The sequence below is a fragment of the Lepidochelys kempii genome, chromosome 5 (genome assembly GCF_965140265.1).
Source record: "Lepidochelys kempii isolate rLepKem1 chromosome 5, rLepKem1.hap2, whole genome shotgun sequence".
Taxonomy (NCBI): Eukaryota; Metazoa; Chordata; order Testudines; family Cheloniidae; genus Lepidochelys; species Lepidochelys kempii.
Window position 1 is genome coordinate 36867911 of NC_133260.1, and position 8037 is coordinate 36875947.

The window sequence follows — 8037 nt, forward strand, 5'->3', positions numbered from 1 at the left end:
GAAGTTTTGAAATGCAGATCGTTGGGATTTTATATACAGAATGTGCTAAGAAGAACAGGATGAGTATAAGGTATAGTTTTCATATTTAAATCCCTTCAATGAACTATTGACCTACATCCTCAAATTCCACAGCAGTAAGTGGGCTGGAACTTAAGTGGTTAATGTTTGCTTTATTGCTGGCCCAGCAAAAACAAAGGTCTTTGAATGTCAGTGGGTAAGTGAATTCTGCTGGAAGAAAATGCATTTAAAAAGGGGCAATATGGATCTGACTATTAGAACATTGACAGGTGCGAGAGAAATACCTACTGACAGGATAAGGAAGAGAACCCACTTTGGCTGGATGTACTGGCAGCACTTGCTACCTGATTGCTGCTGGAGTGAGAACCTTTTTCATGGTGAACCCCCTCTCTAAGCCTCTTTAGGGGGGCAAAGTGCTCTTCTCTGTGTGTGTGTGTGTGTGTGTGTGTGCATATATATAGCTCTAGGTCTAGCAGCTCTGATTCTGTGTTTCACCTTCTGCAGTCTGTTACCCCTGAACCAGTGTGAGTGGCTGATTCTGACTAGACCCACTAGCACAGATTTCAACAGCTATGCATGGTGCAAGGCAATAGGAAAAGTTGTTTTCTGTTCTCTTGTGTAGAACACTAATGCTGCAATAGTGTCATGTACTTACTAGAGGCAGGGCTGAGACAGCCCCTATTATTAAGCTTGCCTGACACTTCCTATTGTAAGACTCTGTTTTCAGTTACTTATAACTTTGCCAGACTTTAATCATTTGGTCTGAAATTTTACATACCAGGTGTTGGCCTTGGGCTGCATTTTTTTTTCTTTAGGTGGGGATTTTAGCCACAGTGGGATAGTTGCTTCAAAGATCAAGGTTAAAGAAAATGTTGTTTTGCTCAGGTTAAAACAGTCTGGAAACCTCTGAGCAGGTTTAGTTGCCCCCAGGCTTCGGAGCAAGGACTCAGAATTTGGCAAGGGGCTTTTTGCCCTCCCTCTGAAAATCTGCCCACATTTGGCCAAATTATTAGTAAATGAAAAATCAGTTTGCACATGCTCAGTAAAGACTTTGATTTTTAGCTGCTAAAAATCTCTGAAGATTCTGTCTGCATTGAGCATTCTCGCACTCCATAGGGTTCTGAGGAAAAAATATCATGTTATTAAAGACGGTATCATAATGTGTATGCCCAAGTGGTCTGAATTAAGGTTACATAGGCAATCTAAATTCTGGCATTTCCTATTTCTTGTGTGCTTGACTTGGCAACCATAAACAAAATTTTTGGTTTGTAATTGTTTTTGCAGCAGTGCCTAGAGGCCACAGTCAAGATTAGGGCCCTAGTGTTTGTGAATGAGAGTCTTTGTCCCAAAGAGCTTTACATCTAAATAGAGAGACGGGCAAAGAGACAGAGAGACTAAGTGACTTGCCCAAGCTCATACAGTAGATAAATGATAAGAGCTGGAATAGATGTCAGGATGTCTGAGGCCTAGTCCAGTGCTCTGTCTATTGGGCCTTGCTTCCCTATACTATAATATATTGCATTATACGATATATGTTAAAATTAGGAAGATTGGCCAATTTTGTAATATTTAAAATGTCTTGTTAGCACATTCTCTTAATAGATGCAATATTGTAACAAGATGGCCTGCCCTTTAAGGAACTGGGGCCAGCCAGCCTGTTCACTAGTCAGATGCAGCCAAGACGGGAACACATGTTTGGGGTTAGTAGACCCACCTAGGGAGAATTAAAAGCCTGATAGATGATTGGGCAGGGTACTGAAAAGGATGCTCCAAGTCCAGTCAGTGAGAGACTACTGCTGAAGAGTGAGTTGTAGAAGAGAGATGCTATGCAGGCTGCTATGGGTGGTGGTTTCTCTCTAAGGCTCCCAGAGACTAGCATCAATGATTTTGTTTTGAGGACTTTAAGTTTGGGAGCTGTGAACCAAGGTCCTGAGGTGAGGGTCTTATGAACTGTGGTTACAATTGCTTCTTCCCTTAAATAAAGTCTCTGGGAATATGATATTTTGTTAGCTTGTTTTTGGCATCTCCTTGCCTTTAAAGTTGACTTATGGACATACTATTTGAGAGAAATTAAATTGGGCCTCACGCAGTGCCACCCCAGGCTGCAAAGGGGCATGCCAGAACAGTACACACCTTTTTTAGAAATATATTTTTGAAATATAAAAATATAGTTTATGCATCCCGTGTAGACACATGGTCCTAATGTAGACCTTGAAATGCTACACCTTACAGGAGGTGGAAGAAACTCCCCCACAGAAAAGATTGATGTCATCCCCTATTTCTAAATTTTTAAGCTGTGCTGGCTGTTGGAAAAACAGCTTGGCCAAAAAGCTTGAATCATTCCTTTCCCTCCCCTTAAGGCTTTGCTAACCACAAGCCAATCAAGGTGGAATAGTTTAACTTGCTCTCCTCCAGAGCAGCAGACTCCTGGAAACACCCTAATTTCATTTGCATAATCCCCCTCCCCACCACCAAGTAACTACCAACAGATGCATAAAGAAAAGGAGTACTTGTGGCACCTTGGAGACTAACCAATTTATTTGAGCATAAGTTTATGCTCAAATAAATTGGTTAATTAGTCTCTAAGGTGCCACAAGTACTCCTTTTCTTTTTGCAAATACAGACTAACACGGCTGTTACTCTGATACCAACAGATGATACCTTGCTGAGCAATCCATTCCCATTTCATTACAGTGCAGGAGAATTCATTGGTATCAATCCAGTCATAGATTTTTTTTTTTATGTGCACTCTGAGCTGCTTTTATTTGCTTAGTGGGTATATATGAAATAGGAAATGCAGCGTAACTGTTCAGTTAACATTCAAAATCGCATAGTTATGTGAGAGAATTTACACACTCACTGGAGTAAACTAGAAATAAAGTGCCTAATCGGGCTCAGTAAAATAGGACTTAAAAAGCTCTCCGGAGTTTTTAGTAAACAGAAACATGTAATAATGCTGGATAGAATCCCTGCTTCTCAAAGTGATCATTCTGGCTAGGCGGTGGGTTAGGGCTAGATAGTAGGTTACCCACTGCACTGATTTCCAGAAAAGGGAGGACAGAGTTCAAATGTGACTTAAGACACCAATTGAGAAGGAGTTGGATAATCTCAGTGCAGTCTTGGTGGGTGTTTATACCACATTATAATTAAATTAGGGCACTGCATGGACTAGAGTCATCTAGCCACCTCCTGCATAGAACTCGGTCCTGTGTTCTTTGCCATCTCTCCCATACACCTATTATGGGACAAATGTAAACAGGACAATGTCAATAGTATCAGTAATAATGCTTAGCATTTACATAGAACGTTTTCAGTGTTAACGAATGCTCACAGTGCCTCCAAGAATAACATTAGGATTATAGGGACCATTACTTCACATCATCTAACTTTTTGATTAGGACCCCATAGCTGGGGCTCGATAGATTAAGAGCTAGATGGTTGTTGAGAGCAGTGATGCGGCCCACACAATGTAGAGGGGGTTGATTCAACATTTGAACATTGGTGAACTTTCAGAATCTGGCTTATGGTGTTCATACTTCAGGCTCTTCTTCACCAGTGACTTCTTCTGATACCAAGTGCTGTGTGATACACTCACCGTGAAAGTTTGACTAAAATAGCTTAGAAACTATTATATTCACGCAAGAGCCATGACATTTATGTCAAGGCAGTTTATGAGATGGGGAGTAGTCTTGGACACAAGTCAGTTTGGCAGTGACTTGCTGGGTGAGAGCCATGATCCTCTCCACTCCCTCACTAACAGTGGAATTTACCCATGTGTAGAGGGCCAGAATGAGCCTTAAGCACCATATGAGTCCTAGAAGCCCTCTGTGGCCCCAATCCTGCAGGCTGCCCCAGGGGTAGGAATCCTGTGCCCATGTGAAGCCCTACTGAAATCAGTGTATTACAGGAGGCTGGGTAGGATTTACCTGCTCTACTCCATTTGCTATTTTGTATCTCTCTATCATGCTCTCTCTCTAATTTGTCTCTTGTCTAAATTAAATAGTCCCAACCTTTGTGCTCACTCTGTGTCCTTTTACACACTTCTAAAAAGTTTTGTTCCTCTGGCTCTGAGCCCCAGTCTCAGTAGAGTTACTCCTGTTTGATTCCGTTGTATGTGACAGCAAATTATGGCTGTAAGCATGAGGCATTTTAGGTCAGAAAAAGGTGGGGGTTATGCATTTTATAGCACATTAGAAAGGGGCATAATCTGGAGTCACAGCTCTTTCATACATTGTGTGTAAAATATATATGGACAACATTTTCAACATCTGCACCAGTGGTGTTTAATCTGTGATCCACATGCAGCTCTCTTGCACTCCAGCAATTTGATCAGCATTTCACATTTTCACTCACACTGCCTGCTCTTAGGCAGAGGGCTGATCAGAAGAGTAATCTCTAATGATTCAGTGCAGTGCAAACCCACAGATCTACTATAATTCCCTTATATCCCTGCAAGCTGGGGTGGCAGGTTTGTAGAAATTTTGGTGGTGCCCAGAACCTGCCTCCCCCCAGCCCCACAACTCCATGCCCCACCTGCCCAAGGCTCTGGGAGGGAGTTTGGGTGGGGTGAGGAGGTCTGGGGTGCAGGCCCTGGGCTGGGGCAGGGGATTGGGGAGCAGACTCTGGGCGGGGGGAGTTTGGGTGCAGAAGAGGTGAGAGGTTGGGCTCTGGGAGGGAGTTTGTGTGGGGGAGGGGGTCTGGGGTGCAGGCTCTGGGATGGAGTTTGGTTGCTGGGTGCAGGCTCCAGGCTGGGGCAGCGGGTGGGGGTGCAGGAGGGGGTGAGGGGTGCAGGCTCTGGGATGGAGTTTGGGTGTAGGCTCTGGGCTGGGGCAAGGGGTGGGGGTGAGGGGTGCAGGCTCTGAGAGGGAGATGGGGGCAGGAGAGGATGTGTGGGAAGGGGCTGGGGGTGCAGCAGTTGTGTTGTGTTGCAACTAGGCAAATTTATGTTGATGCAAATTTGCACTATAATGTCAGAACATCACTCTGACTTTGTTTGTATACAGTTCCTCGAACGGACCATGTGACTGTACAGCTCCAAAAGGCTGACTAATGCAAATATAAACACTAAGAGATGTAGCGTATGTGTAACACGTGGAATGTTAAAGAATAATTTATCTGTAACACAAGCCGTTGTTTTCAGCCCCAGTAAAAGTAGAGGTCATAGTCCATGTGATTGCTAGTATCCACCAGATGGCACAAGCACTCCCCCTTTGGTAGTAGCTGGTAGGAAAAAAGCCAGTACAGTGAGTACATGATCAAAAGTTACTGTCTAGTACTTGTACACAGACTTGCTATGTCTGGTTTACAATATTTTTTTTTATGTAACTGGTTTAATACCTTTAGTTTCTTCTGTGTCATTCATAATTCCTGCACTGATGGCACCTTGCATCTGAAGGCCTTTACAGATGCACATTAATTCATTTTCCTAACAGTGGTAGAAAGAACTAGGTAAGTCACTTTAAGTGTGAGTGAACTGAGGCATAGAGGCCACAGAAGCTCAATGGCCGAGTAGGGAATGCAGGTCAGAACTCCTCTCCCCTAAACTAACCACTACCTGGCACTAAGGGATTCATAAAAATGAACATAAAATTATTACAAGACATAAGAACATCTATCAGTAGCCTGGCCAAACTGCTCAGAACTGTACTGGTGGTGGGAAATGTAGATGGCTTTATGCCACCAGTGTGTTTTCCCCAGCTGTTCTCCCAGATGCAACTTAGAGCAGCCTTTTGTTGCTGATTAATCCAAATACATCCATACTCCCCTCCCCTGCCCCCACTTTGTTACCAGCTTTGCCCATTACTTTGGGGTATGCTCATCTATTAGGGTTACTCTGTAATTCTATCAATGTATTGCTTGTCACTTGTGTCCTCGTACCAAGCTCTACTTCTCCCTGCTGCAAATTCCCTCCCAATGGAGCTATCCTGCAGGACCTCGGTTCCCCAGGGCTGGTTTCTTCCAGCCCCAGAATCAGACAAACACACACACGTTAACAGAGTGTGTCTGAGAGGACCAGGTTAAACCGCACTCCCAAGCTGACCCCTTATTTGTCCCTGGACTCAGCAGGCTGGGTCAAGCAGCGTTTCCAAGTTGTCACCCTCATATGCCCTGGGCACCACACCACTGCCTGAGCAGGCTGAGTCGAGTAGCGCTTTCAATCTGCCACCCTCTCATGTCCCAGGTTTCATGTCCCTATCCCCACTTTCTTGTTACACTTGTTCTGGTCGTAACCCACTTGTTGAGCAAACACCACAGGATTTTTGGGTGCTGCAGGGATCTTTAGCTTAGGTACGAGGAGTGTTGCTGCAAAGCAAATGAGGAAGCCAAAAAACACACATGTGGGGGGGAGGGGGGAAGAGAGGCAACCAGCTTAATCATGAATGTTATTTATTGCCAGGTAATACCTATATGGGAGCCAAACAAACAAAACTGTTATAATATTAAATCTAACTTAAATTTGATTATAAAAAGTTAGGTTTAGAAACTATACCTATCACACAAGTCAGGGTCAGAAGTCTATACCTGGAGAGAGAGCTGGGTTCTCACCACTCCGTGAAGCTTGAATCGATCGGGGTTCCCAGGTGGTGGTGGTGGTAGCTGAGGGTTCAGAGTGCTGGAGACAGGCAGAGCCCCAGCACGATCAGTCAGGAGAAAATGAAGTCCCAGTGGAACTGATGCAGATTTTAGATCCGGGCATGAGAACACTTACTTGAGCATGGGTAGGGGTTTTTGTAGGGAAAGAACAATGGTACAAGGGAGAACAAATTGATGACTCAAGGAAGTATACCAAAGTTGTTTTGTTCAGGCTAGACAATAGGAACTGATCATTCCTGGTTATGGGTGGTGGTCCTTGGAGGGAGCTCACAATTAGGGAGCTTCACTATTTTGGATACCAATAAAGGATTTATTACTAGAATTGGTTTAATAACTACTGAGCTGGGTGTGTACAGGGGTGGGTTCATTAACATCTGGAGCAGAGATCCCCCATGATGCAGTGCTTCCCTGCTTTTCTGGTTCCGGAATTCCATGCGGTTCTTGCCTAGAATCTCTGTTCTCCATTCTGTATGCTCATAGAGATGCCTCCCTGTCCCATCTTCAATGCAAATGAGGCTAGCGGAGTTTCCTTAATCCTGTCACCCTTATCCCAGGGGTTTAGGTGTGTCTCCCATTGTCTTTTTCATTGCTTTTTGTAAGACTTTCTTCTGATCAGTTTTGGCTCAAGCAGAGGCTGGGGCGGGTTGGAAGGTCTTTCGTGAGTCAGATAGGCTGGGTACTGCGCCCTGATTCCCTAAGAACACAGAGCTGACAGGTAACACCTTCATATCCCCGTTTAGGTATCTCCTTGCAATGAGCAAAAATAAATATATAAAACATACTAGCACGACCTTCTGCACATAGCTGGTCTCTGGCTTTAGAAAGAAATGCTTTTTTTTAAAAAAAACCACAAAACGCAGACAAGTTTTTTTATACATATATTACAGTAATACTGCTAGATATTCTTACTCATAATATTTGAGTCAATAAGCACCTATCTAAAGATTTTAATCTTCAAAGTGCTGTCCAGACATTAACTAATGAATCTTCAACACATCCCTATGAGATAGATAAGTTTAATTATCTCCATTTTACAGATGGTAAACAGGCACAGAGTGGTTAAGTGATTTGCTCAAGGCATCACAGCAAGTTTGCATCCTAATAAATGTTTCCCAAACTGGCAGGTAACCTGTGCTCTTCTGTGCTGTGAAAGAGTCAGTGTCTTCTATTTTCCAGTGACTTGTAGGTGAGCCAGACTAATGCTGGCCCTGCAGAATAGTGAACTCCCTTTAGCAACCTTGGTAAGTATCATCTCTATGAAGAAAAAGTTAATGTATGTTTGTGTCAGTTCTCTTGTTTTTGATGACTGCCTTTATTTGGTTGGAAGTAGAGTAGAAATTCTCTGACTAGGAAACCGAAGCCTGTGAAGTGCTGGTGGTCTTCTGTGGAGTGGTTTGTGTGGGCCACAAAATGCAGTTCTGTGTG